Source organism: Neolamprologus multifasciatus, chromosome 7, assembly GCF_963576455.1.
Source record: "Neolamprologus multifasciatus chromosome 7, fNeoMul1.2, whole genome shotgun sequence".
NCBI lineage: Eukaryota > Metazoa > Chordata > Actinopteri > Cichliformes > Cichlidae > Neolamprologus > Neolamprologus multifasciatus.
In genome coordinates, this window is record NC_140445.1 from 4,896,662 (window position 1) to 4,912,461 (window position 15,800).

General features: G+C 39.5%; 3 long non-coding RNA genes across 3 annotated transcripts in view; 1 reads left to right on the forward strand and 2 right to left on the reverse strand.

The window, feature by feature from the left end:
* LOC146513543 (uncharacterized) overlaps positions 1-15,800 on the reverse strand; it is a 543,433-nt gene that overhangs the window by 480,911 nt on the left and 46,722 nt on the right. The gene's annotated exons all lie outside the window — the stretch shown is intronic.
* Positions 1-15,800, reverse strand: part of LOC146513558 (uncharacterized) — a 125,166-nt gene that overhangs the window by 98,599 nt on the left and 10,767 nt on the right. The gene's annotated exons all lie outside the window — the stretch shown is intronic.
* Positions 6,376-8,471, forward strand: LOC146513562 (uncharacterized). The gene is made up of 2 exons (XR_014875452.1): positions 6,376-8,300; positions 8,349-8,471. It is a non-coding gene; the product is annotated as an uncharacterized LOC146513562 (long non-coding RNA).

A 15,800-nucleotide genomic window follows, 5' to 3' on the forward strand; every position in this document is an offset into this window, starting at 1 on the left:
CTGGTGAAAGGAAGAGAGCTTTATGGGGAGTTTTTTTTTTTATGTCAAAATCACATCGAAGTAAAAGATTAATTCCGCCTTGATCTGAGAATATTTTGCTTGGAATGTGAAACCAAAGGCTAATTTGACTTCTTAAAAATGACCTAAGCCAATTTATTTTTTCTAGTGCCATTTAAGCTGTCAAATTCAATAGCTTGCAAACCTCCATCTTCAAAATGTTTGACTAAATTACCTTACCTAATATAGTGGGTTTTGCGTTTCCATATAAAATCAAAGTTTAGCTGGACTACCGGGACATTTAAACAATGGACTATCTGTATCCGCAACAAATTTTTGCTTTTCTCCTCAACAGAGAGCGTTCCCCGATTGAACAACAGCGCCGTAAAATAAGAAGAATGGTGCCTAATGACAGAGTTAATAATACAGACTTTGTAATATGTCACGTGAAGATTCAGCAGCCAGATGAAGTGTTTACTGGCAATTGACAGTGATAGCGGACATCATCATCACTATTCCAACAATCCTCTCCACACAGACAAGCATAAACACACTCTATTATCACTAAATCAAATTTAACACACGTTTGTAATGACGCTAATTCAGTTTACAATAGGGTTCATTCGCTCAGTCAGCAGGTGGCAGTATCCTCGGACACTGGGGAGTAAACTGCCATTAAACGTACAGAAGAAGAAGAAAACCCCTGCACATGCGTGGTACGGATCGGGTAGACCCGATGAGTAGCTCAAATGTGCTGTTAGCATGTTAGCAGAGCGATGCTACTGTGAACCGAGGAGCTATTTTCTTGATGTGAGCTTCTACTCAGGGTTTTTTCTTCCAGTTCAGAGCAGAAATGTTTTTGTTACAATACTGGATGTTGTGTTTTTCTCCACAATTTTAATTATAAGCTAGATACATTGCTGCTAACAGCAACAGGGATGAGTCAGTGAGTCAGTTGGACTTGTGACTCATGATTCATGAGTCAGTAAAGTGATTCTCCAGTATTGAACGATTCGTTCATGATTCGCGCATCACTACGTCAGACTTAACGACCGGATAAGGAGCAAAGAGTCGGCTCTAAGAGCCGTCTTGTTTCGACCAACACATCACCAACAACCATGATGAGAAACGCTAATCTGCTTCCATCACCATCAGCTGATTAACATTGAGCTGCTGCAGTCAACACCATCAAACTAATTTAGTGTTTAATGTTATGTTATTTAATGCTTTTATTTTTAAATCTTTACCAGAGCTTAAAGACTGTAGATGTTCACACCTGTTGTTAGAAAACCAAGCTCACAGCAGTATTTTTTTTATAACAGGAAATTGAATTTTTTATTGGTTACCGTGTTTATTACCACTTTTATCAGTAATGTACTTCCTATAAAATATAGATTTGATAAGTTACCGGTTTATTGAAATCAGCTAGTGAACACATCGATCACTTTATTGAACTACACGCCTTACACTCTTGTGAACTCTGGTTACCAACAGCAGGTGTGAATGTTTGGAGTCCAAAACGCAGATAAAGATTAGAATAACAAGGCAATGTAAAATCAGTTTAATGCTTCTATATCCTTGACTTCTCTCATCTAACTAACCGTCAGAGAGCCTCTTATTCTTGTTCTCTAAATCCTAAAGAAGAATTATGGATTTGATCAACTGGTCCCTTAATGCAGTTGACACTCTCTTCAGGACGAGGAGCCTGGCAGGACTGTCTATTGAGGACATCAAAGACATCTACCTATTCAGAACCATGATAACGGGGTTCTTGCTGATCGGTGGTGGCTTGGCCCTAGTTTAAGGGAAATTGAAGAAAGCGGTTACAGCTGTTCAAAACCCCACAAGGCTAGCCGCGATGATCAAAGGGCTGGGAAGGGCTGTGAGTACTCAGAGTGTTCTTATGGAACACAATATGGGAAAGATCTTGGAGAAGCTCATGGCTCATCAACGTGAAATTGATACACCTCCGGACCAGTGACAGACATTAAGATACTGTTTAGCCATTTAGTTTACTGGGTAGTGCATAATGGCCGAGTTACCTGAGCGGAAATCCACTAAAGCCAAAAAAATAATATATATATTTTTAATTAATTACAAATACCTTATAGGAAAAGCTAAGAAAAGGTTGCAGAAGCACAGAAACAAACTGCCGTGTACGTTATAGTGTGTAAATTCAAAAACTGTATTGAGAGAATGGCGCAATGAAAACAGAATAAGATAAGATGAACTTTATTGAGTAGAATATAGGCAGTAAGAGTTTTGTAATTAACTTTAAATTATGTTTGCCAAAGACAATGCAGTAAATTAACCCAGTTCTACCTGCTTCTCTTTTCTCTAACACAGTAGAGTCTGATCTACTAAAAATCCTCATACTTGACAACACAATAAAACACAAGAAAAATCAGAATATGTTTGAGATTAGGATTTTTATTTGATGGTAAATCTATTTTTTTTATGTCAGGTTTTTTTAAATTTCATTTTGTTTTACTTTGATGCTATAATAGCTGATTTTAAAATTCAGTTAAATCTAAGATTATATAGCATCGCAGCAAAACAAGAGTCTCCTCAAGGTGCTTTATAATGTAAGGTGAAAACCCTACAGTATTAGCAGGAAAATACCCAACAATCAAAAGATCCCCTTTGAGCAAGCACTAGGCGACAGTGGGGAGGAAAAACTCCTTTTATAAGAAGAAACCTCCAGCAGAACCAGGCTCAAGAAGGGGCGGCCATCTGCTGCGACCGGTTGGGGGTGATGGAGAGACAATATAGGGAGACAAGATGAAATATACTTCTGTTGGCCAATTACAAAGAAAAGAAAAAGGATGAAGAAGGGAGGGGAGAAAGAAAAAATGGAGAATGATGGAGAGGTGGAAGGAGAGAAAGGGCAAGAGGGGAGGTATAGCGGTGAGGAGATGAGGAAAGTGGTGGAGGTAGACCAGGCTATGCCGCCTCATGATCCAGTGAGGAAGCAGGAGGGTCCCTCCTCCTGAAAAACCAGAAGAATTTCCTCCTCAAGTTTCTTGCATTTTTTCTCCAGTTCTTCTAATTGTGCTTGTTTTTCTTCTCCTGTATTTTTTCCAGTTGCTCTTTTTCCTGAAGAAGCTCTTGGTTTTCCTCCAGGGCTTCATCAAGCTGTACTTGCAGCTGCTGTTTCAAGTTGACAGCGTCTTGGAGTTTCCCATAGATCTCCAGATTAACAGCTTGTGCTTGTTGAAGCTGGCAGGACATTGTTCTTAACTCATGCCTGTTCTGCTTCTTTTCTGTCATCAGGCTTGCAATGCGCTGCTTAGCTTGATTAAACATTATTCCCCATCCCTCATTTATGTTATCCACGTTGGGCTGCTTCTGTTGGTTCACCAGCATTTCCTTGTGTCTTTCTTCCAAGTCTTTATTTCGGCCTTCCAGTTCTCTGTATTCAGTGTCCAGTTGTTTCTTCTCATGAAGCACTTGTGCATTTCTGTGCAGTGCTTCATTAATCTTTATTTGCAAGACTTCATTTTGTTTCTTCATGTTGTGAAGTTTGCATTCCATCTCTTTCTCCTTTATGTCCTGCTGTTTCTTCTCTTGAAGAAACTCTTGGTTTTCCTCCAGGGCTTCATCAAGCTGTACTTGCAGCTGCTGTTTCAAGTTGACAGCGTCTTGGAGATTCCCATAGATCTCCAGATTAACAGCTTGCGCTTGTTGAAGCTGGCAGGACATTGTTCTTAACGCATGCTTGTTCTGCTTCTTTTCTGTCATCAGGCTTGCAATGCGCTGCTTAGCTTGATTAAACATTATTCCCCAGCCCTCATTTATGTTATCCACGTTGGGCTGCTTCTGTTGGTTCATGAGAATTTCCTTGTGCCTTTCTTCCAAGTCTTTATTTCGGGCCTCCAGTTCTTTGTATTTAGTGTCCAATTGTTTATTCTCATAAACCATTTCTGCATTTCTGTGCAGTGCTTCATTAATCTTTACTTGCAAGACTTGTTGGTTCTTGACAAACCCATTGTGCCTTTCTTCCAAGTCTTTATTTCGGGCCTCCAGTTCTCCGTATTTAGTGTCCAGTTGTTTCTTCTCATGAAGCACTTGTGCATTTCTGTGCAGTGCTTCATTAAGCTTTACTTGCAAGACATCATTTTGTTTCTTCATGTTGTGAAGTTTGCATTTCATGTCTTTGTCCTTTATGTCCTGCTGTTTCTTCTCCTGAAGAAGCTCTTGGTTTTCCTCCAGGGCTTCATCAAGCTGTACTTGCAGCTGCTGTTTCAAGTTGACAGCGTCTTGGAGATTCCCATAGATCTCCAGATTAACAGCTTGTGCTTGTTGAAGCTGGCAGGACATTGTTCTTAACGCATGCCTGTTCTGCTTCTTTTCTGTCATCAGACTTGCAATGCGCTGCTTAGCTTGATTAAACATTATTCCCCAGCCCTCATTTATGTTATCCACGTTGGGCTGCTTCTGTTGGTTCACCAGCATTTCCTTGTGCCTTTCTTCCAAGTCTTTATTTCGGCCTTCCAGTTCTCTGTATTCAGTGTCCAGTTGTTTCTTCTCATGAAGCACTTGTGCATTTCTGTGCAGTGCTTCATTAATCTTTACTTGCAAGACATCATTTTGTTTCTTCATGTTGTGAAGTTTGCATTCCATATCTTTCTCCTTTATGTCCTGCTGTTTCTTCTCTTGAAGAAGCTCTTGGTTTTCCTCCAGGGCTTCATCAAGCTGTACTTGCAGCTGCTGATTCAGGTTGACAGCGTGTTGGAGATTCCCATAGATCTCCAGATTAACAGTTTGTGCTTGTTGAAGCTGGCAGGACATTGTTCTTAACTCATGCTTGTTCTGCTTCTTTTCTGTCATCAGGCTTGCAATGCGCTGCTTTGCTTGATTAAACATTATTCCCCAGCCCTCATTTATGTTATCCACGTTGGGCTGCTTCTGTTGGTTCATGAGAATTTCCTTGTGCCTTTCTTCCAAGTCTTTATTTCGGGCCTCCAGTTCTCTGTATTTAGTGTCCAATTGTTTATTCTCATGAACCATTTCTGCATTTCTGTGCAGTGCTTCATTAAGCTTTACTTGCAAGACTTGTTGGTTCTTGACAAACCCATTGTGCTTTTCTTCCAGCTGTTTATTCTGGGTCTCCATTTGTCTGCACTGCTCTTCAAGTTGAATCTTCTCTGCTTGGATTTGTTTAATCCTGTCCTCTAGATTTTGGTTTACCTGCCTACTTTCAGCTGATGGGGAATTTGGCTGTGCACCCTCGAGAGGACAGCCAGCGTAAGCTTGTTGTTTTTTGCTGTGTTTTCTTTCAGACATGTTGTAGTCTTGATAAAATGACTGTGTAAAACTGTTTCAAAATGTTTCTAAGGCGTACGTTTGAATGCTGCGAACACGAGTGCTGCGAATAAACTGACTGAATGTTTAGGATTGCACCCCTATTTAAGGCTTTCAGATCAAAGGCATAGAACCATCGTAGTATGATGTCATAGGAGTTAGGCTGTCACATGACATAATTGAACGAGGATTCTTTTTTTTTTAGGTGAATCAAGTTTTATTCTGTTATTTTTAGCTTTTAGCTTCTATTTTTCTCATTTTTAACATTTATATTTTTAAAATTATTCAACTTTATTCAACAAAAATTTCCCATGTATTTCAGTGGAAAGACCCTTCAAATTCTCATTCAACTTACTCCTCTTTAAACTCTTACCACTTCCACATACGTTGACATAGAGCCACCATTCAAACTTTAAAACGAAGCCAAAACATTCAACTATTCAACTTGCATTTATATTTTCAATATCTATTATACTTTTTCTTCAGTTCCAGTTTAAGTTTCATCCTTTTTTTTCAGCCGTTTCAGAGTTTATAATGGGTGTGTATGGGACGGAATGTTGGCGCTAGAGTGAGACAGCTCAACTGCCAGAGTGAGAGGAGGGGGGGAATTAATCTTAAAATCTTTTCTTAAAACTGCTGCTGTGTCCACAATGTTCGCTCTACAGCCATCATTTTACCCTCAAACCGTAGCCATCGCTGTCCTCTTTCATCCAATGCGTGTATTATTGTAATAGGTGTTATGGTTCTTTCATAAATGTCACCAATGCACAGCCTCCTCCCTCCAACTCTTCCATAGACTCCAATGTTAAAATGGCTCAGAAAGTTTGTTTGAAAATCAGAAGTACAGGCTGTCTTTACACTGTCACCATGTCCATATAATAAACTCCACAGGCATAAAAACTGAGAAATCAGTAGACTAGACATTGCTGGTGCTTACGGTGAAAGAATTTTGTCAATACGACTTGTACTTTTCATTTGGGAACGATTTGTTTTGGGCTGACTTTTCTGTTCATTTTAAGCAGCAGAAGTGAGGCGCATGTCTGTGTGCGTGCCATTACTATAGCAAAATAAACTTTTAACATATTTTCAGGCAAGAAAGTAGCTGTGTAAACATCAAATATCTGCTCGGTTTATCAAGATATTGCATATTTGCAAAAGTGCTTCGATGTTTTCGGAGCATCTGCTTTCCACCAGCTCGATAACAAGCCGGGAGCTTGAGGGTCACTGAAGCTGCTGAGAACGGCACAACTCCCGGCACATCATTTTCATATCACCACGGAGTTTCGCTACTCAGGTTAAACGTAATATATAAGTCACTTAGACAACGTAAAAATGATATTGTTGGGCTTTTTTCAGTGTTTTATTTGTTCGTGACTAAATCGGTTTGGCCGAGATTAAAGTTATTAGATTAGATAAAATAAAACTTTATTAATCCCCCGGGTGGGTTCCTCTGGGATTTTCACACAGCTGAATAAACGTCAAACAGAAAACTGATTAAACAGAAGTGTGAGACAGTCGAGAATTTACGCCAGTGTCCTGTTATATTTTAGATAGCAAGGAGCAGACGGCCGAGTTTATTAAACTCCACCGAGACAGCGGTGACGCTAATCAGAAGGCTAGACCGTCCAATTTCCCCAGCCGTTTACTTCCGGCCTACCCGACCTTCTGAGGACCCGGCCCACATAGACCGCTAAGGCTAGGTCCTCAGGAGGATGCAGCCCATGAATTTGGACACGACATATGTCTCTCACACACAGAGAGCAACACACAGACATGTTCAATGCTCAAATTTCCAAGCACCACCTGAACGCCTCATCTGTTTTTAACCCATCACTGGACCAACTGTCGTCATTAGTGATGGTAAATTTGATTCTTTTTACTGAATCGAGTTTTAATGAGTCACTCACCAAAGTGACTCGGGTTTTTTGAATCATTTGATTCACTGAGTTGACCAGAGAGTGCAAAAAATGTACATTTTCACTCAAACTTAATTTGTTTCTCTTTTCATGTAAATCCTACTGCTAAGATGAATGATTCTAAAAGAAAACAACTATTTTATAGAGCAAAAAAGAGCAAAAACATTTCTAAAATTAAGCAATTTCCTATCAAAATTGGTTAATAAACTTTTATTTTATTAGTACTTTCCTTAATTGTGTTAAATATATATTTTCTCATCTAAATGTCCACTGAAATGTGAGCCTGGGGGCGGTAATGCGCCTTAACATTGGTTGCCAACCAAGAAGAAGAAGAAGCTGTGAGCCAGGAGGGAGGGGGTCCGATCGGTACCCCGCATGCGCACTTCCTCTCTTTGCCAACATTTTTTTTTTTTTATTTGCACAGAAATGTACAACAATTATGGCAATCTCTACAAAGATTCTATTTTCCCAACATGAAATAGTATCAGAACAGGCTGAATTCCAGCATATAGAAGATAGATAATGAACAGGAAGTACAAACAACAACAAATAAATAAAAAAAATCAAACCCCAAACAGAATCAAAGCAAACAAACAAAACAAAACAACAACAAAAAAACAAACAAAGAAAAAAAAGACATTATACCTTAGGGGTTTTCTAGCAGATCTAGTTCAATAATGATATGATTCAGAACCAGGGGTCCGTTCTTCGTACCTTGCTTACTACATCCAAGATCAAATGACACATCCAAGATCAAATCATCGCGCCAACTTTGAGCTCGCTATTCCGGTTCTCCGAACACACCTGTTGTTGACGATTAGTACAGCTGGATGAAGTAATGTGAGATCACTGGGTGGCTTAAAAGGGGCTACGCATCGATAGTAGAAACATTGATCGGCAACCCTTTGATTGGTCAGCGAAAATGTTGAAGGAGCGCGCTCAGTATTTTTCAGCAGCAGAGCAAGAACTCCTGATTGAGGGATTTCAGGAGTTTCAGAGTTTAATTAAAACGCAAGGGAACACTGCAAAGGCTGCAAAAGCAAGGAGAGAGGGCTGGCAGAAAGTTGCTGACAAATTAAACTCGTAAGTAATTTATTATATTATATTACATTATATCCTCTTTTACATTAGAGCCACAACAGGACCCACTAGAACATGGGAACAAGTAAAAGTGAAATATAAGAATATTCTACAGAATGGTAATATTTATCACTTATATTGCTTTTAGTCTCTTGAAAAGAGACCCTGAAATAATCTGTTTGTTTGTTTATAACAGCAACCAAGAAAAGGGCAGAGCAAAAAAAGACAGGTGGTGGTCCTGCACCCCCTCGTCACACCCCGGCAGAGGAGCTGGCCCTAGGGTTGAATGCCACCAGACCGATTGTTGAGGGCATCCCTGGGGGCCAGCAGCCGGGGTGCAGTAGCAGCAGCACCTTCATAACTGGGAAATGAGCTCATAATTCTATTTGTACAATGTAAAATATTTGGTTGTTGCCTTAATTAAAATGCTTTTTGTACTTTGACATTTATTGACATTGTGGGTTTTTTTGTGTGTAGTTTTACATAACACTCCATCACTTTTACCTGTTCCCATGCAAGGGGTGACTGAAGCATGCACAGTAAGTTGGGAGATATATATATATATAATCTTTTTTTTTTTTAATTATTTAGACCAATAGGCTGTACCACATCCCTTTGTAACACCATTTTGTTTCCATTGCACAGGACAGTGAAGCAACCCTGTCAGATGACTTTGGTTTGGAGGAAGTCCCTGTAAGTGCATGCATAATTTGGCCTGAATTTGTATCTACTTGTGTACTTCTATGTGTTTCTGACTGCAGTATGATTTGCAGGCAAAGAGGCCGGCAGAGAGGCCTGATACAGAGGTGGGCAGTCTTGTAATTAATTTTACTTCCTATATGACATGTATTGACCGTTAAATGTTGTCTCTACAATTGAAACAGGGTGACATTCGTTTGCTCTATAAGAGAAGTCTCCAGCAAAAAATGGAGTATACTGAGCTAAAGAAACAAAAGCTTCTAGGTGAAATCGAACTTCAAGCTCTAATGAGGCAAAAAGTTCAACTAGAAATCGAGTTGCTTCAAAAGGAACTTCAGAGTAAGTAAAAATACACTTTCATACAGAGCACTATTGATGACCTTGCGTGATACAGTATATATGATTCCTGGCAAATGATGACTGGCTTTTTTTTTGATGAGACAGAAAAAGATGCTCAAATAAATTTCAATGAAAAATATCTTTTGTCATGTTTTTAATATTCGAAATTGTGTTGCACAATTCTGTCCCGTGCAGCTCTGCCACTAGGTTGGTCCAAGTGCACTGGCTGGAGGTCATCATCAGGCCGCACCTCCACCACAGGAGTCCTCTCCTTTCTGATGGTGGCAATGTTGTGCAGTACGGCACATGCAACAATAATGTCACATGCCCTGTCAGGTGCAACCCTCAGACTTTTCAGACACTGAAATCTTCCCTTTATTTGCCCAAAGGTCATTTCAATGCGTGCCCTTGTCCTGGCTAGAGCTGCATTGTAGCGGGTTTGTGGCCCAGGGTTGGGCTCAGGGAACGGTGTCATGAAGTACTGCCTGCATGCATAACCCCTGTCTCCAAGGAGAATCCCATCGTAGGCCCCTGTGTAATGGAGAAATGCTGTTATGTTAGGCCCAAAATAAGTATGAAATATCAAAATAAGTCTCTTTTTCTTACCACGCTCAAATAATGTGCATAACCCTGACTCTCTGAAAATTCTTGAGTCATGCACTGATCCGGGCCATTTAGCTTCCACATTTGTGATATGGCACATAGAGTCACACACCATCTAAGAGATTTCATTATATGTGAACACACTCCTTTTCATTATATATTACCATCTAAAATATTAGTATTACTCACCTACACATTTATAATGTGAACCCCCTTTCGATTGACAAAATCCCCTTCATTGGGGCCTGGGGGGGCCTTGATCGCAATGTGTGTGCAGTCTATGGTACCAATCACATTAGGGAAGCCTGCGGACAATCGAGCTATAGTTACAGACATAGGTCATGATTGCATCACATTCATTATCGAATTTAATGTACCTGCAATAGAAAAAAAGCCCTGTTTGACAACCTGTGGTCTTAAGTGGCTTGGAAAAACCACAAACACACCCAGGAAATGCTTGAGTGCCAGGTATACTTTGCGAATGGAACGACAGACAGCACTTTTGCCAATGTTCTCTGCGTCTCCAACAGCGTACAGAAACGTGCCACTCGCAAAGAAACGCAAGGCAATGCACACAGTTTGTGCAGTTGTTAATGCCCGACTACGGTGAGTGGAACTCTTAACATAGGGATCCAACAAGTTGGTTAAGTAAATAATACCCTCACGGGAAAATCGATATCTCTCTATGAGCACACTGTCGCGCTGAGCTAAAGGATCCTGTCTATCCCGCAATATACGCTGAATTCTGAAAACTCTCCTTATCAATCTTGCACCTTCCGCAATGGGTTGCTCGCGTACAAACGGACAGGACATGGCTGCGACAGACTTCCCAAATCCACCTTCGCTTTTATAGCCGTGGTCTCTCATCTTGATTACACGAAGTAATTTACTATTACTACTCTAAAATATGAATTACATCTGAAATAATCAAATACATGAAACGGAATGATTAATAGTACATTTCCCTTTTTTTAGGAAATGACCTGTATGTATCTGTATGAAATCAATAAAAGAATCAAATACTGCATTATCTTTAGTTACATTGATAATATTTATTTATGGAAAAACAGTGGAAAAATATCGCTGTTGCTTTCGTATAAATGAAGCGGACATACCTGAGTGGCCGCGATCTAATCCTGTTTACATAAAGTAAGCCTGCTCCCAAGCAGGTTTACGCTTACGGATCTGTTGCTATGACAGCAAGTCCCGGATGAGCTTCGGAGAACCGAACGATCCAAGATCACGCGAAATTGTCAACAATCAAATCCAGCTAACTTACTTAGCGAGGTACGAAGAACGGACCCCAGAGCTTGTTTTTTGTCCATAAATTTAACAGATGAGAGGAAGAGGTAGAGTTCTTTGTGAAAAGTAAAAAAGGACGGCTTTGTTTTCAGAAAACGACATTTGTGAATGAAGAATTTCCCCATAATAATTATTACATTTAAAACATTTTCAAGCTTCTTTTCTTTTCTTAGAGAACCAAAGATAATATAATTTTTAGAAAATTCAAGTAAGTTTGGAATCTTTGGAAAGAGCCAGTAGTGCACATCGTTCCACAGGGCTTTACAGAATATACAATCATAAAATAAATGTTCTGTTGATTCAATATCCCCATCACAAAAAGAGCAAGAATTATTATCAATAGCAAAGCGACGTCTGAGAAATTGTTTGGAAGGGTAAATACCAGAAAGGATTGTGTAGTGGACCTCCTTAGCTTTGGGAGGAATGGGAAGTTTTAGGTAATGTTTTCTGATCTCTTTCTTTTGATCACCGGAGAACAGATGTGAGATGGAATTTGGATTGGATCTATAAGGGAAAAAAACATTAGTAAATAATTCCCTAATTTGGGAGTTTTTTAGACTGTTAGCTGTTAGATGTTATGCCCATTTACCAAGAGTTCAGGGAGGTCAGGGGATCTATAGTCAGGGTTTTGAAAAAGATTATATGCTGTACATAGAATGTTTTGAGGGATAGCCTTAGTGATTTTTTGAAATTCTTTGTTATTTATTTGCAGATTATAATTGGTGGTGAAATCTTCTAATAAAATTTTACCTCTATCATTTAACAAATGCATCACTGACCAGTTGCCCTTATCGTACCATTTTTTTATAAAGATTGATTTGTTTCCAACGTTTATGTAGCAACAGTTCCATAGGGGAGTGTTGTGTGGGCTGTAGTTATGTTTGTATATTAATTTCCAGTATAATAAAACTTGCTGGTGAAAGGAAGAGAGCTTTATGGGGAGTTTTTTTTTTTTATGTGAAAATCACATCGAAGTAAAAGATTAATTCCGCCTAGATCTGAGAATATTTTGCTTGGAATGTGAAACCAAAGGCTAATTTGACTTCTTAAAAATGACCTAAGCCAATTTATTTTTTCTAGTGCCATTTAAGCTGTCAAATTCAATAGCTTGCAAACCTCCATCTTCAAAATGTTTGACTAAATTACCTTACCTAATATAGTGGGTTTTGCGTTTCCATATAAAATCAAAATTTAGCTGGACTACCGGGACATTTAAACAATGGACTATCTGTATCCGCAACAAATTTTTGCTTTTCTCCTCAACAGAGAGCGTTCCCCGATTGAACAACAGCGCCGTAAAATAAGAAGAATGGTGCCTAATGACAGAGTTAATAATACAGACTTTGTAATATGTCACGTGAAGATTCAGCAGCTAGATGAAGTGTTTACTGGCAATTGACAGTGATAGCGGACATCATCATCACTATTCCAACAATCCTCTCCACACAGATAAGCATAAACACACTCGATTATCACTAAATCAAATTTAACACACGTTTGTAATGACGCTAATTCAGTTTACAATAGGGTTCATTCGCTCAGTCAGCAGGTGGCAGTATCCTCGAACACTGGGGAGTAAACTGCCATTAAACGTACAGAAGAAGAAGAAAACCCCTGCACATGCGTGGTACGGATTGGGTAGACCCGATGAGTAGCTCAAATGTGCTGTTAGCATGTTAGCAGAGCGATGCTACTGTGAACCGAGGAGCTATTTTCTTGATGTGAGCTTCTACTCAGGGTTTTTTCTTCCAGTTCAGAGCAGAAATGTTTTTGTTACGATACTGGATGTTGTGTTTATCTAGCTTATAATTTTAATTATAAGCTAGATACATTGCTGCTAACAGCAACAGGGATGAGTCAGTTGGTCTTGTGAATCATGATTCATGAGTCAGTAAAGTGATTCTCCAGTATTGAACGATTCGTTCATGATTCGCGCATCACTATGTCAGACTTAACGACCGGATAAGGAGCAAAGAGTCGGCTCTAAGAGCCGTCTTGTTTCGACCAACACATCACCAACAACCATGATGAAAAACGCTAATCTGCTTCCATCACCATCAGCTGATTAACATTGAGCTGCTGCAGTCAACACCATCAAACTAATTTAGTGTTTAATGTTATGTTATTTAATGCTTTTATTTTTAAATCTTTACCAGAGCTTAAAGACTGTAGATGTTCACACCTGTTGTTAGAAAACCAAGCTCACAGCAGTATTTTTTTTATAACAGGAAATTTAATTTTTTATTGGTTACCGTGTTTATTACCACTTTTATCAGTAATGTACTTCCTATAAAATATAGATTTGATAAGTTACCGGTTTATTGAAATCAGCTAGTGAACACATCGATCACTTTATTGAACTACACGCCTTACACTCTTGTGAACTCTGGTTACCAACAGCAGGTGTGAATGTTTGGAGTCCAAAACGCAGATAAAGATTAGAATAACAAGGCAATGTAAAATCAGTTTAATGCTTCTATATCCTTGACTTCTCTCGTCTAACTAACCGTCAGAGAGCCTCTTATTCTTGTTCTCTAAATCCTAAAGAAGAATTATGGATTTGATCAACTGGTCCCTTAATGCAGTTGACACTCTCTTCAGGACGAGGAGCCTGGCAGGACTGTCTATTGAGGACATCAAAGACATCTACCTATTCAGAACCATGATAACGGGGTTCTTGCTGATCGGTGGTGGCTTGGCCCTAGCTTAAGGGAAATTGAAGAAAGCGGTTACAGCTGTTCAAAACCCCACAAGGCTAGCCGCGATGATCAAAGGGCTGGGAAGGGCTGTGAGTACTCAGAGTGTTCTTATGGAACACAATATGGGAAAGATCTTGGAGAAGCTCATGGCTCGTCAACGTGAAATTGATACACCTCCGGACCAGTGACAGACATTAAGATACTGTTTAGCCATTTAGTTTACTGGGTAGTGCATAATGGCCGAGTTACCTGAGCGGAAATCCACTAAAGCCAAAAAAATAATATATATATTTTTAATTAATTACAAATACCTTATAGGAAAAGCTAAGAAAAGGTTGCAGAAGCACAGAAACAAACTGCCGTGTACGTTATAGTGTGTAAATTCAAAAACTGTATTGAGAGAATGGCGCAATGAAAACAGAATAAGATAAGATGAACTTTATTGAGTAGAATATAGGCAGTAAGAGTTTTGTAATTAACTTTTAATTACGTTTGCCAAAGACAATGACAGTAAATTAACCCAGTTCTACCTGCTTCTCTTTTCTCTAACACAGTAGAGTGTGTCTGATCTACTAAAAATCCTCATACTTGACAACACAATAAAACACAAGAAAAATCAGAATATGTTTGAGATTAGGATTTTTATTTGATGGTAAATCTATTTTTTTTATGTCAGGTTTTTTTAAATTTCATTTTGTTTTACTTTGATGCTATAATAGCTGATTTTAAAATTCAGTTAAATCTAAGATTATATAGCATCGCAGCAAAACAAGAGTCTCCTCAAGGTGCTTTATAATGTAAGGTGAAAACCCTACAGTATTAGCAGGAAAATACCCAACAATCAAAAGATCCCCTTTGAGCAAGCACTAGGCGACAGTGGGGAGGAAAAACTCCTTTTATAAGAAGAAACCTCCAGCAGAACCAGGCTCAAGAAGGGGCGGCCATCTGCTGCGACCGGTTGGGGGTGATGGAGAGACAATATAGGGAGACAAGATGAAATATACTTCTGTTGGCCAATTACAAAGAAAAGAAAAAGGATGAAGAAGGGAGGGGAGAAAGAAAAAATGGAGAATGATGGAGAGGTGGAAGGAGAGAAAGGGCAAGAGGGGAGGTATAGGGGTGAGGAGATGAGGAAAGTGGTGGAGGTAGACCAGGCTATGCCGCCTCATGATCCAGTGCGGTGAGGAAGCAGGAGGGTCCCTCCTCCTGAAAAACCAGAAGCGTTCCTTGTTCTTTTTCAGGCACTGTTCCTGGAGCTCTTTTTTTCTGTAGGATGAGGGTTTTCAGTTCTTCGGTTGTTACTGTAATTTCCTCCTCAAGTTTCTTGCATTTTTTCTCCAGTTCTTCTAATTGTGCTTGTTTTTCTTCTCCTGTCTTTTTTCCAGTTGCTCTTTTTCCTGAAGAAGCTCTTGGTTTTCCTCCAGGGCTTCATCAAGCTGTACTTGCAGCTGCTGTTTCAAGTTGACAGCGTCTTGGAGTTTCCCATAGATCACCAGATTAACATCTTGTGCTTGTTGAAGCTGGCAGGACATTGTTCTTAACTCATGCCTGTTCTGCTTCTTTTCTGTCATCAGACTTGCAATGCGCTGCTTAGCTTGATTAAACATTATTCCCCAGCCCTCATTTATGTTATCCACGTTGGGCTGCTTCTGTTGGTTCACCAGCATTTCCTTGTGCCTTTCTTCCAAGTCTTTATTTTGGCCTTCCAGTTCTCTGTATTCAGTGTCCAGTTGTTTCTTCTCATGAAGCACTTGTGCATGTCTGTGCAGTGCTTCATTAATCTTTACTTGCAAGACTTCATTTTGTTTCTTCATGTTGTGAAGTTTGCATTCCATGTCTTTGTCCTTTATGTCCTGCTGTT